The following is a 15182-nucleotide window of genomic DNA, read 5'->3' as shown; positions in this document are numbered from 1 at the left end:
ACGCATGTTAGGTCTGGGATAGGTCTAGGATTTGCCCTCATCAGGCTCATTCTTTCGCATATTTCTCATACTTGATGGCTAGATCCTGGGCTTTTTCTGGATTGCATCACGTAGTCATGTAGTACCACACTGAAACAGTCAATGAAACCTGGTTTCCATCAATATTTTAGAGGACAACGCATGTTAGGTCTAGGTTAGCCCTGGGACTTACACTCATCAGACTCATACTTTTTTTTTTTTTTTTTTTTTTTGTCGTGGGGAAAATCTTCGAAAGACTCCCTCCCACCTCCTTGGGGAGAGGTGGGAGGGGTGTGTGGGATTCCCCGCGCCCGTACAACGACAGGCGCGGGACCTACCCACTAAAAACCCCACGGTGACCCTTCGGCACGCTTTGGGAGGATACCGGGAATCGCTCGAAGCATTCTTCCGGTATCCTCCCCGTGCCCGCGCTTTCGCGCCCATCCCCCGGGGGGACAATCGGTCCCCCCAGTAGACACACAGCCTCACAGCGGCGGGACGGGGCCACTCCATCCCGCCGCTATCCGTCCCGGGGCCGCGTTTAGTGGCGGCTGCGAGCCCCAACTCGCAACCGCCCGCGACCCCGTTTCCACCCCTCGGCGGCCGGGCGTTCATGGCCGCACCAAACCGCCGAGGGTGCCTCCCCTTGCGTTGGACCGGTAGGGGGAGGCACTCCTACCCCCAACCGGTCCGACCCGGCGCCGCCTGGCGGGAGGAGGGTCCCCTCAGGACCCCCCTCCCAGCCTAGGTCATCCGCCACGCCGAGGCGGCCGCCCGCGACGCCTCGCGACCGGGCGACGACCTCGGGCCACCGCACGAGCGCGAGCTTCAGCGCGCCGCTGAAGCTCGCGCTCCCTCCCCGCGGCCTCCTTCTGCAACATTACGTTCTCGCAGAAGGAGGCCACGGCCCTCCACTTCTCCTCGCTGCCGAGCATGGCGCGCACCACGCCCGGCAGCGAGACATCCCGCCCGACAACGCCGACCAGGACACGGCGCTCCCCCTCCCACGCGGGGCATACCTCCAGGGTATGATCCGCCGCGTCCTGCTCAGCGTCGCAGTGGCAGCAACGCGCCGTCGGCTCCTTCCCTATCCGGCACAGGTATCTTCCGAAGCTGCCATGCCCGGAAAATACCTGTGCCAGCCGGTAGGTGAGGCTGCCATGGCCTCTGTCCAGCCACTCCTTCAGGAGCGGCCGAACAGCCCCGACAGTCCGGTGCCCCGCGGTTGGCAGAGCCAGCCGCTCCTGCCACGCGAGCAACACGGACTGCCGGGCCTGGCGCTTCAAATCGCCCCAAGCAGGTTCCTGCCCGCCCGGGACCGCCCCCACCCCCGCGCGACGGTCGACGCGGTGCCGGTACATCACCGCGTGCGACCGCGCGAGCAGGTCCATGGGCGGCATCCCCGCTAGAACCGTCGCCGCCTCATGTGACATGGTCCGATACCCGCGGACGACCCTGAGCGCCATGCGCCTCTGCACCCGACGCAGCATAGTCATGCTGCGCCGGGAGGCAGCCAGGTCGTCCGCCCAGACGGGGGCCCCGTATAGGGCCACCGACTGGACCATTGCCACATAGAGGCGACGAACTCGGCCCGCCGGGCCCCCCAGGTTGGGCAGGATCCGGCCCAGAGCCGCAACCATCCTTTCCAACCGGGGGACCAGGCAGCGGAAATGCTTCTCGAAACGCCAGTGGCTATCGAGGATCAGCCCCAGATACCTGATCTGGGGCTTCACCTCGATGTCAGCCCCACCCACCCGAATCAGAGGGGGTGGCGGATCCTGCCGAGGTGAATGAAACGCAATCACCTCGGTCTTATGGACCGCCACCGTCATCCCCATCCCCCTGATCCGGTCGACGACGCGTTGCGACCCCTCCTCCGCGCGACGCATGGCCCTCCCCCAGTGCGCCCCGACGGCCAGCACCAGTGTGTCATCCGCATAACACACCGTGCTGACGCCGTCGGGGAGGCCGGCCCGCAACACCGAGTCGTACGCGATGTTCCACAGGAGTGGCCCGAGGACCGACCCCTGCGGAACACCGCAGTACACCTCCCTCCGCATATCACCATCCCGGCCCGGATACTCGATCCACCTGCCGCGGAGATAATCCCCGATCAGACTCATACTTTCGCGTTTTTCACATACTTGTTGAACGGATCCTGGGTTTTTTCTGGTTTGGATCACGAAGTAATGTGGTACCACACTGAAATAGTCCATTAAACCTGGTTTCGCTCAATATTTTAGAGGATAACGCATGTAAGGTCTAGGTTAGGTCTGGGATTTGCTCTCATCAGGCTCATTCTTTCGCATATTTCTCGTACTTGATGGCTAGATCCTGGGTTTTTTCTGGTTTCGATCACGTAGTAATGTGGTACCACACTGAAACAGTCGATTAAACCTGGTTTCGATCAATATTTTAGAGGATAACGCAAGTTAGGCCTGGGATAGGTCTGGGATTTGACCTCATCAGACTCATACTTTCGCAACACTTCACATACTCCTTGAACAGATCCTGGGTTATTTTCTGGTTTGGATCAAATAGTAAAGTGGTACCACACTGAAACAGTCAATTAAACCTGGTTTCGATCAATATTTTAGAGAATAATTCATGTTAGGTCTAGGTTAGCTCTGGGATTTTCACTCATCAGACTCATACTTTCGCAGTCTTTACATACTTGTTGAACGGATCCTGGGTTTTTTCTGGTTTGGATCACGTAGTAATGTGGTGCCAGACTAAAACAGTCGATTAAACCTGGTTTCGATCAATATCTTAGAGGACAACGCAAGTTAGGTCTGGGATATGTCTGGGATTTGCCCTCATCAGGCTCATACTTTCGCGTTTTTCACATACTTGTTGAACAGATCCTGGGTTTTTTCTGGTTTGGATCACGTAGTAGTGTGGTACCACGCTGAAACAGTCCATTAAACCTGGTTTGGATCAATATTTTAGAGGATAACGCATGTTAGGTCTAGGTTAGGCCTGGGAATTACACTCATCAGACTCATACTTTCGCATATTTCTCATACTTGATGGCTAGATCCTGGGCTTCTTCTGGATTGCATCACGTAGTCATGTAGTACCACACTGAAACAGTCAATGAAACCTGGTTTCGATCAATATTTTAGAGAATAATTCATGTTAGATCTAGGTCAGGTCTGGGATTTGCTCTCATCATGCTCATTCTTTCGCATATTTCTCATACTTGATGGCTAGATCCTGGGCTTCTTCTGGATTGCATCACGTGGTAATGAAGTACAACACTGAAACAGTCAATTAAACCTGGTTTCCATCAATATCTTAGAGGACAACGCATGTTAGGCCTAGGTAAGGCCTGGGATTTTCACTCATCAGACTCATACTTTCGCATTCTTCACATACTTGTTGAACGGATCCTGGGTTTTTTCTGGTTTGGATCACGTAGTAATGTGGTACCACACTGAAACAGTCAATGAAACCTGGTTTCAATCAATATTTTAGACGACAACGCAAGATAGGTCTAGGTAAGGCCTGAGATTTTCAATGATCGGACTCATACTTTCGCATTCTTCACATACTTGTTGAACGGATCCTGGGTTTTTTCTGGTTTGGATCACGTAGTAATGTGGGACCACACTGAAACAGTCAATTAAACCTGGTTTCGATCAATATTTTAGAGAATAATTCATGTTAGGTCTAGGTTAGGTCTGGGATTTGCTCTCATCAGGCTCATTCTTTCGCATATTTCTCATACATGTTGAACAGATCCTGGGTTTTTTCTGGTTTGGATCACGTAGTAATGTGGGACCACACTGAAACAATCAATTAAACCTGGTCTTGATAAATATTTTAGAGGATAACGCTAGTTAGGTCTGGGATAGGTCTGGGATTTGTCCTCATCAGGCTCATACTTTCGCGTTTTTCACATACTTGTTGAACAGATCCTGGGTTTTTTCTGGTTTGGGTCACGTAGTAGTGTGATACCACACTGAAACAGTCGATTAAACCTGGTTTCGATCAATATTTTAGAGGATAACGCATGTTAGGTCTAGGTTAGCCCTGGGAATTACACTCATCAGACTCATACTTTCGCGTTTTTCACATACTTGTTGAACGGATCCTGGGTTTTTTCTGGTTTGGATCACGAAGTAATGTGGTACCACACTGAAATAGTCCATTAAACCTGGTTTCGCTCAATATTTTAGAGGATAACGCATGTAAGGTCTAGGTTAGGTCTGGGATTTGCTCTCATCAGGCTCATTCTTTCGCATATTTCTCGTACTTGATGGCTAGATCCTGGGTTTTTTCTGGTTTCGATCACGTAGTAATGTGGTACCACACTGAAACAGTCGATTAAACCTGGTTTCGATCAATATTTTAGAGGATAACGCAAGTTAGGCCTGGGATAGGTCTGGGATTTGACCTCATCAGACTCATACTTTCGCAACACTTCACATACTCCTTGAACAGATCCTGGGTTATTTTCTGGATTGGATCAAATAGTAAAGTGGTACCACACTGAAACAGTCAATTAAACCTGGTTTCGATCAATATTTTAGAGAATAATTCATGTTAGGTCTAGGTTAGGTCTGGGATTTTCACTCATCAGACTCATACTTTCGCAGTCTTTACATACATGTTGAACGGATCCTGGGTTTTTTCTGGTTTGGATCACGTAGTAATGTGGTGCCAGACTAAAACTGTCGATTAAACCTGGTTTCGATCAATATCTTAGAGGACAACGCAAGTTAGGTCTGGGATATGTCTGGGATTTTCCCTCATCAGGCTCATACTTTCGCATTCTTCACATACTTGTTGAACGGATCCTGGGTTATTTCTGGTTTGGATCACGTAGTAATGTGGGACCACACTGAAACAGTCAATTAAACCTGGTTTCGATCAATATTTTAGAGAATAATTCATGTTAGGTCTATGTTAGGTCTGGGATTTGCTCTCATCAGGCTCATTCTTTCGCATATTTCTCATACATGTTGAACAGATCCTCGGTTTTTTCTGGTTTGGATCACGTAGTAATGTGGGACCACAGTGAAACAATCAATTAAACCTGGTCTTGATAAATATTTTAGAGGATAACGCATGTTAGGTCTGGGTTAGGTCTAGGATTTGCTCTCATCAGGCTCATACTTTCGCATATTTCTCATACTTCAAGGCTAGATCCTGGGCTGCTTCTGGATTGTTACGTAGTAATGTGGTACCACGCTGAAACAGTCAATTACACCTGGTTTCGATCAATATTTTAGAGGATAACGCAAGTTAGGTCTGGGATAGGTCTAGGATTTGCCCTCATCAGGCTCTTACTTTCGCATATTTCTCATACTTCATGGCTAGATCCTGTGCTATTTCTGGATTGGATCACGTAGTAAAGTGGTACCACACTGAAACATTCAATGAAACCTGGTCTGGATAAATATTGTAGAGGTTAACGCATCTTAGGTCTGGGTTAGGTCTAAGATTTGCCCTCATCAGGCTCATTCTTTCGCATATTTCTCATACTTGATGGCTAGATCCTGGGTTTTTTCTGGTTTGGATCACGTAGTAATGTGGTACCACACTGAAACAGTCGATTAAACCTGCTTTCGATCAATATTTTAGAGGATAACGCAAGTTAAGTCTGGGATTGGTCTGGGATTTGACCTCATCAGACTCATACTTTCGCAACACTTCACATACTCCTTGAACAGATCCTGGGTTATTTTCTGGTTTGGATCACATAGTAATGTGGTACCACACTGAAACAGTCGATTAGACCAGGTTTCGATCAATATTTTTGAGGATAACGCATGTTAGGTCTAGGTTAGGCCTGGGATTTTCACTCATCAGACTCATACTTTCGCAGTCTTCACATACTTGTTGAACGGATCCTGGGTTTTTTCTGGTTTGGATCATGTAGTAATGTGGGACCACACTGAAACAGTCAATTAAACCTGGTTTCGATCAATAGTTTAGAGAATAATTGATGTTAGGACTAGGTTAGGTCTGGGATTTGCTCTCATCAGGCACATTCTTTCGCATATTTCTCAAACTTGATGGCTAGATCCTGGGCTTTTTCTGGATTGCATCACGTAGTAATGTGGTGCCACACTGAAACTTTCAATTAAACCTGGTCGTGATCAATATTTTAAAGGCTAACGCATGTTAGGTCTGGGTTAGGTCTAGGATTTGCCCTCATCAGGCTCATACTTTCGCATATTTCTCATACTTCATGGCTAGATCCTGGGCTTTTTCTGGATTGCATCACGTAGTAATGAAGTACAACACTGAAACAGTCAATTAAACCTGGTTTCCATCAATATCTTAGAGGACAACGCAAGTTAGGTCTGGGATAGGTCTTGGATTTGCCCTCATCAGGCTCATACTTTCGCGATTTTCACATACTTGTTGAACAGATCCTGGGTTTTTTCTGGTTTGGATCACGTAGTAGTGTGGTACCACACTGAAACAGTCCATTATACCTGGTTTGGATCAATATTTTAGAGGATAACGCATGTTAAGTCTAGGTTAGGCCTGGGATTTTCACTCGTCAGACTCATACTTTCGCATTCTTCACATACTTGTTTGAACGGATCCTGGGTTTTTTCTGGTTTGGATCATGTAGTAATGTGGGACCACACTGAAACAGTCAATTAAACCTGGTTTCGATCAATATTTTAGAGAATAATTCATGTTAGATCTAGGTCAGGTCTGGGATTTGCTCTCATCATGCTCATTCTTTCGCATATTTCTCATACTTGATGGCTAGATCCTGGGCTTCTTCTGGATTGCATCACGCGGTAATGAAGTGCAACACTGAAACAGTCAATTAAACCTGGTTTCCATCAATATCTTAGAGGACAACGCAAGTTAGGTCTGGGATATGTCTGGGATTTGCCCTCATCAGGCTCATACTTTCGCAACACTTCACATACTCCTTGAACAGATCCTGGGTTATTTTCTGGTTTGGATCACATAGTAAAGTGGTACCACAATGAAACAGTCGATTAAACCAGGTTTCGGTCAATATTTTACAGGATAACGCATGTTAGGTCTAGGTTAGGCCTGGGATTTTCACTCATCAGACTCATACTTTCGCATTCTTCACATCCTTGTTGAACGGATCCTGGGTTTTTTCTGCTTTGGATCACGTAGTAAAGTGGTACCACACTGAAACATTCAATGAAACCTGGTCTGGATAAATATTTTAGAGGGTAACACATCTTAGGTCTGGGTTAGGTCTAAGATTTGCCCTCATCAGGCTCACAGTTTCGCGTTTTTCACATACTTGTTGAACAGATCCTGGGTTTTTTCTGGTTTGGATCACGAAGTAGTGTGGTACCACACTGAAACAGTCAATGAAACCTGGTTTCCATCAATATTTTACACGATAACGCATGTTAGGTCTAGGTTAGGTCTGGGATTTGCTCTCATCAGGCTCATTCTTTCGCATATTTCTCATACTTGATGGCTAGATCCTGGGCTTTTTCTGGATTGCATCACGTAGTAATGTAGTACCACACTGAAACAGACAATGAAACCTGGTTTCCATCAATATTTTAGAGGCCAACGCATGTTAGGTCTAGGTAAGGCCTGAGATTTTCACTGATCAGACTCATACTTTCGCATTTTTCACATACTTGTTGAACGGATCCTGGGTTTTTTCTGGTTTGGATCACGTAGTAATGTGGTACCACACTGAAACGGTCAATTAAACCTGGTTTCGATCAATATTTTAGAGAATAATTCATGTTAGGTCAAGGTTAGGTCTGGGATTTGCTCTCATCAGGCTCATTCTTTCGCATATTTCTCATACTTCATGGCTAGATCCTGGGCTGTTTCTGGATTGTATCACGTAGTAACGTGGTACCACGCTGAAACAGTCAATTAAACCTGGTTTCGCTCAATATTTTAGAGGATAACGCATGTTAGGTCTAGGTTAGGTCTGGGATTTTCTCTCATCAGGCTCTTTCTTTCGCATATTTCTCATACTTGATGGCTAGATCCTGGGCTTTTTCTGGATTGCATCACGTAGTCGTGTAGTACCACACTGAAACAGTCAATGAAACCTGGTTTCCATCAATATTTTAGAGGACAACGCATGTTAGGTCTAGGTTAGCCCTGGGAATTACACTCATCAGACTCATACTTTCGCACTCTTCACATACTTGTTGAACTAATCCTGGGTTTTTTCTGGTGGGATCACGTAGTATTGTGGTACCACACTGAAACAGTCAATGAAACCTGGTTTCCATCAATATTTTAGAGGACAGCGCATGTTAGGCCTAGGTTAGGCCTGGGATTTTCACTCATCAGACTCATACTTTCGCATTCTTCACATACTTGTTGAACGGATCCTGGGTTTTTTCTGGTTTGGATCACGTAGTAATGTGGTACCACACTGAAACAGTCAATGAAACCTGGTTTCAATCAATATTTTAGACGACAACGCAAGATAGGTCTAGGTAAGGCCTGAGATTTTCAATGATCGGACTCATACTTTCGCATTCTTCACATACTTGTTGAACGGATCCTGGGTTTTTTCTGGTTTGGATCACGTAGTAATGTGGGACCACACTGAAACAGTCAATTAAACCTGGTTTCGATCAATATTTTAGAGAATAATTCATGTTAGGTCTAGGTTAGGTCTGGGATTTGCTCTCATCAGGCTCATTCTTTCGCATATTTCTCATACATGTTGAACAGATCCTGGGTTTTTTCTGGTTTGGATCACGTAGTAATGTGGGACCACACTGAAACAATCAATTAAACCTGGTCTTGATAAATATTTTAGAGGATAACGCTAGTTAGGTCTGGGATAGGTCTGGGATTTGTCCTCATCAGGCTCATACTTTCGCGTTTTTCACATACTTGTTGAACAGATCCTGGGTTTTTTCTGGTTTGGATTACGAAGTAGTGTGGTAGCACACTGAAACAGTCAATGAAACCTGGTTTCCATCAATATTTTACAGGATAACGCATGTTAGGTCTAGGTTAGGTCTGGGATTTGCTCTCATGAGGCTCATTCTTTCGCATATTTCTCATACTTGATGGCTAGATCCTGGGCTTTTTCTGGATTGCATCACGTAGTAATGTAGTACCACACTGAAACAGACAATGAAACCTGGTTTCCATCAATATTTTAGAGGACAGCGCATGTTAGGCCTATGTTAGGTCTAAGATTTGCCCTCATCAGGCTCACAGTTTAGCGTTTTTCACATACTTCTTGAACAGACCCTGGGCATTCTCTGGTTTGGATCACGAAGTAGTGTGGTACCACACTGAAACAGTCCATTAAACCTGGTCTGGATAAATATTTTAGAGGATAACGCATCTTAGGTCTGGGTTAGGTCTAAGATTTGCCCTCATCAGGCTCACAGTTTAGCGATTTTCACATACTTCTTGAACAGATCCAGGGTTTTTTCTGGTTTGGATCACGTAGTAATGTGGCACCACACTGAAACAGTCCATTAAACCTGATTTCGATCAATATTTTAGAGGATAACGCATGTTAGGTCTAGGTTAGGCCTGGGATTTTCACTCATCAGACTCATACCTTCGCATTCTTCACATACTTGTTTGAACGGATCCTGGGTTTTTTCTGGTTTGGATCACGTAGTAATGTGGGACCACACTGAAACAGTCAATTAAACCTGGTTTCGATCAATATTTTAGAGAATAATTCATGTTAGGTCTAGGTCAGGTCTGGGATTTGCTCTCATCATGCTCATTCTTTCGCATATTTCTCATACTTGATGGCTAGATCCTGGGCTTCTTCTGGATTGCATCACGTAGTAATGAAGTACAACACTGAAACAGTCAATTAAACCTGGTTTCCATCAATATCTTAGAGGACAACGCAAGTTAGGTCTGGGATATGTCTGGGATTTGCCCTCATCAGGCTCATACTTTCGCGTTTTTCACATACTTGTTGAACGGATCCTGGGTTTTTTCTGGTTTGGATCACGTAGTAGTGTGGTACCACGCTGAAACAGTCCATTAAACCTGGTTTGGATCAATATTTTAGAGGATAACGCATGTTAGGTCTAGGTTAGGACTGGGATTTTCACTCATCAGACTCATACTTTCGCATTCTTCACATACTTGTTGAACGGATCCTGGGTTATTTCTGGTTTGGATCACGTAGTAATGTGGGACCACACTGAAACAGTCAATTAAACCTGGTTTCGATCAATATTTTAGAGAATAATTCATGTTAGGTCTATGTTAGGTCTGGGATTTGCTCTCATCTCGCTCATTCTTTCGCATATTTCTCATACATGTTGAACAGATCCTCGGTTTTTTCTGGTTTGGATCACGCAGTAATGTGGGACCACAGTGAAACAATCAATTAAACCTGGTCTTGATAAATATTTTAGAGGATAACGCATGTTAGGTCTGGGTTAGGTCTAGGATTTGCTCTCATCAGGCTCATACTTTCGCATATTTCTCATACTTCAAGGCTAGATCCCGGGCTGCTTCTGGATTGTATCACGTAGTAATGTGGTACCACGCTGAAACAGTCCATTAAACCTGGTTTCGCTCAATATTTTAGAGGATAACGCATGTTAGGTCTAGGTTAGGTCTGGGATTTGCTCTCATCAGGCTCATTCTTTCGCATATTTCTCATACATGTTGAACAGATCCTGGGTTATTTTCTGGATTGCATCACGTAGTAATGTAGTACCACACTGAAACAGTCAATGAAACCCGGTTTGCATCAATATTTTAGAGGACAACGCAAGTTAGGTCTAGGTAAGTCCTGAGATTTTCACTGATCAGACTCATACTTTCGCATTCTTCACATACTTGTTGAACGGATCCTGGGTTATTTCTGGTTTGGATCACGTAGTAATGTGGGACCACACGGAAACAGTCAATTAAACCTGGTTTCGATCAATATTTTAGAGAATAATTCATGTTAGGTCTAGGTTAGGTCTGGGATTTTCACTCATCAGACTCATACTTTCGCAGTCTTTACATACTTGTTGAACGGATCCTGGGTTTTTTCTGGTTTGGATCACGTAGTGATGTGGTGCCAGACTAAAACTGTCGATTAAACCTGGTTTCGATCAATATCTTAGAGGACAACGCAAGTTAGGTCTGGGATATGTCTGGGATTTGCTCTCATCAGGCTCATACTTTCGCGTTTTTCACATACTTGTTGAACAGATCCTGGGTTTTTTCTGGTTTGGATCACGTAGTAGTGTGTTACCACGCTGAAACAGTCCATTAAACCTGGTTTGGATCAATATTTTAGAGGATAACGTATGTTAGGTCTAGGTTAGGCCTGGGATTTTCACTCATCAGGCTCATTCTTTCGCATATTTCTCATACATGTTGAACAGATCCTCGGTTTTTTCTGGTTTGGATGACGTAGTAATGTGGGACCACAGTGAAACAATCAATTAAACCTGGTCTTGATAAATATTTTAGAGGATAACGCATGTTAGGTCTGGGTTAGGTCTAGGATTTGCCCTCATCAGGCTCATACTTTCGCATATTTCTCATACTTCAAGGCTACATCCTGGGCTGTTTCTGGATTGTATCACGTAGTAAAGTGTTACCACGCTGAAACAGTCAATTACACCTGGTTTCGATCAATATTTTAGAGGATAACGCAAGTTAGGTCTGGGATAGGTCTAGGATTTGCCCTCATCAGGCTCTTACTTTCGCATATTTCTCATACTTCATGGCTAGATCCTGTGCTATTTCTGGATTGGATCAAGTAGTAAAGTGGTACCACACTGAAACATTCAATGAAACCTGGTCTGGATAAATATTTTAGAGGTTAACGCATCTTAGGTCTCGGTTAGGTCTAAGATTTGCCCTCATCAGGCTCATTCTTTCGCATATTTCTCATACTTGATGGCTAGATCCTGGGTTTTTTCTGGTTTGGATCACGTAGTAATGTGGTACCACACTGAAACAGTCGATTAAACCTGCTTTCGATCAATATTTTGGAGGATAACGCAAGTTAAGTCTGGGATTGGTCTGGGAATTGACCTCATCTGACTCATACTTTCGCACACTTCACATACTCGTTGAACAGATCCTGGGTTATTTTCTGGTTTGGATCACATAGTAACGTGGTACCACACTGAAACAGTCGATTAGACCAGGTTTCGATCAATATTTTTGAGGATAACGCATGTTAGGTCTAGGTTAGGCCTGGGATTTTCGCTCATCAGGCTCATTCTTTCGCATATTTCTCATACATGTTGAACAGATCCTCGGTTTTTTCTGGTTTGTATGACGTAGTAATGTGGGACCACAGTGAAACAATCAATTAAACCTGGTCTTTATAAATATTTTAGAGGATAACGCATGTTAGGTCTGGGTTAGGTCTAGGATTTGCCCTCATCAGGCTCATACTTTCGCATATTTCTCATACTTCAAGGCTACATCCTGGGCTGTTTCTGGATTGTATCACGTAGTAAAGTGTTACCACGCTGAAACAGTCAATTACACCTGGTTTCGATCAATATTTTAGAGGATAACGCAAGTTAGGTCTGGGATAGGTCTAGGATTTGCCCTCATCAGGCTCTTACTTTCGCATATTTCTCATACTTCATGGCTAGATCCTGTGCTATTTCTGGATTGGATCAAGTAGTAAAGTGGTGCCACACTGAAACATTCAATGAAACCTGGTCTGGATAAATATTTTAGAGGTTAACGCATCTTAGGTCTCGGTTAGGTCTAAGATTTGCCCTCATCAGGCTCATTCTTTCGCATATTTCTCATACTTGATGGCTAGATCCTGGGTTTTTTCTGGTTTGGATCACGTAGTAATGTGGTACCACACTGAAACAGTCGATTAAACCTGCTTTCGATCAATATTTTGGAGGATAACGCAAGTTAAGTCTGGGATTGGTCTGGGAATTGACCTCATCAGACTCATACTTTCGCACACTTCACATACTCGTTGAACAGATCCTGGGTTATTTTCTGGTTTGGATCACATAGTAACGTGGTACCACACTGAAACAGTCGATTAGACCAGGTTTCGATCAATATTTTTGAGGATAACGCATGTTAGGTCTAGGTTAGGCCTGGGATTTTCACTCATCAGACTCATACTTTCGCATTCTTCACATACTTGTTGGACGGATCCTGGGTTTTTTCTGGTTTGGATCACGTAGTAATGTGGGACCACACTGAAACAGTCAATTAAACCTGGTTTCGATCAATAGTTTAGAGAATAATTCATGTTAGGTCTAGGTTAGGTCTGGGATTTGCTCTCATCAGGCACATTCTTTCGCATATTTCTCAAACTTGATTGCTAGATCCTGGGCTTTTTCTGGATTGCGTCACGTAGTAATGAAGTACAACACTGAAACAGTCAATTAAACCTGGTTTCCATCAATATCTTAGAGGACAACGCAAGTTAGGTCTGGGATAGGTCTTGGATTTGCCCTCATCAGGCTCATACTTTCGCGTTTTTCACATACTTGTTGAGCGGATCCTGGGTTTTTTCTGGTTTGGATCACGTAGTAATGTGGGACCACACTGAAACAGTCAATTAAACCTGGTTTCGATCAATATTTTAGAGAATAATTCATGTTAGGTCTAGGTCAGGTCTGGGATTTGCTCTCATCAGGCTCATTCTTTCGCATATTTCTCATACTTGATGGCTAGATCCTGGGCTTCTTCTGGATTGCATCACGTAGTAATGAAGTACAACACTGAAACAGTCAATTAAACCTGGTTTCCATCAATATCTTAGAGGACAACGCAAGTTAGGTCTGGGATGTGTCTGGGATTTGCCCTCATCAGGCTCATACTTTCGCGTTTTTCACATACTTGTTGAACGGATCCTGGGTTTTTTCTGGTTTGGATCACGTAGTAATGTGGTACCACACTGAAGCAGTCGATTAAACCTGGTTTCCATCAATATTTTAGAGGACAACGCATGTTAGGTCTAGGTTAGGCCTGGGATTTGCCCTCATCAGGGTCATACTGTCGCAGTTTTAACATACTTGTTGAACGGATCCTGGGTTTTTTCTGGTTTGGTTCACGTAGTAATGTGGTACCACACTGAAACATTCAATTAAACCTGGTCTTGATAAATATTTTAGAGGATAACGCATGTTAGGTTTGGGTTAGGTCTAGGATTTGCCCTCATCAGGCTCATACATTCGCATATTTCTCATACTGCATGGCTAGATCCTGGGCTGTTTCTGGATTGTATCAGGTAGTAAAGTGGTACCACACTGAAACATTCAATGAAACCTGGTCTGGATAAATATTTTAGAGGATAACGCATCTTAGGTCTGGGTTAGGTCTAAGATTTGCCCTCATCAGGCTCACAGTTTAGCGTTTTTCACATACTTCTTGAACAGATCCTGGGCTTTCTCTGGTTTGGATCACGAAGTAGTGTGGTACCACACTGAAACAGTCCATTAAACCTGGTTTCGCTCAATATTTTAGAGGATAACGCATGTTAGGTGTAGGTTAGGTCTGGGATTTGCTCTCATCAGGCTCATTCTTTCGGATATTTCTCATACTTGATGGCTAGATCCTGGGCTTTTTCTGGATTGCATCACGTAGTAATGTAGTACCACACTGAAACAGTCAATGAAACCTGGTTTCCATCAATATTTTAGAGGACAACGCAAGTTAGGTCTAGGTAAGGCCTGAGATTTTCACTGATCAGACTCATACTTTCGCATTCTTCACACACTTGTTGAACGGATCCTGGGTTTTTTCTGGTTTTGATCACGTAGTAATGTGGTACCACACTGAAACATTCAATTAAACCTGGTTTCGATCAATATTTTAGAGGATAACGCATGTTAGGTCTAGGTTAGGTCTGGGATTTGCTCTCATCAGGCTCATTCTTTCGGATATTTCTCATACTTGATGGCTAGATCCTGGGCGTTTTCTGGATTGCATCACGTAGTAATGTAGTACAACACTGAAACAGTCAATTAAACCTGGTTTCGATCAATATTTTAGAGAATAATTCATGTTAGGTCTAGGTTAGGTCTGGGATTTGCTCTCATCAGGTTTATTCTTTCGCATATTTCTCATACTTGATGGCTAGATCCTGGGCTTTTTCTGGATTGCATCACGTAGTAATGAAGTACAACACTGAAACAGTCAATTAAACCTGGTTTCCATCAATATTCTAGAGGACAACGCATGTTAGTTCTAGGTTAGGCCTAGGATTTGCCCTCATCAGGGTCATACTGTCG

This window comes from Colletes latitarsis, unplaced genomic scaffold, assembly GCF_051014445.1.
Source record: "Colletes latitarsis isolate SP2378_abdomen unplaced genomic scaffold, iyColLati1 scaffold0013, whole genome shotgun sequence".
NCBI classification, from domain to species: domain Eukaryota; kingdom Metazoa; phylum Arthropoda; class Insecta; order Hymenoptera; family Colletidae; genus Colletes; species Colletes latitarsis.
This window is presented reverse-complemented; position numbering follows the sequence as displayed.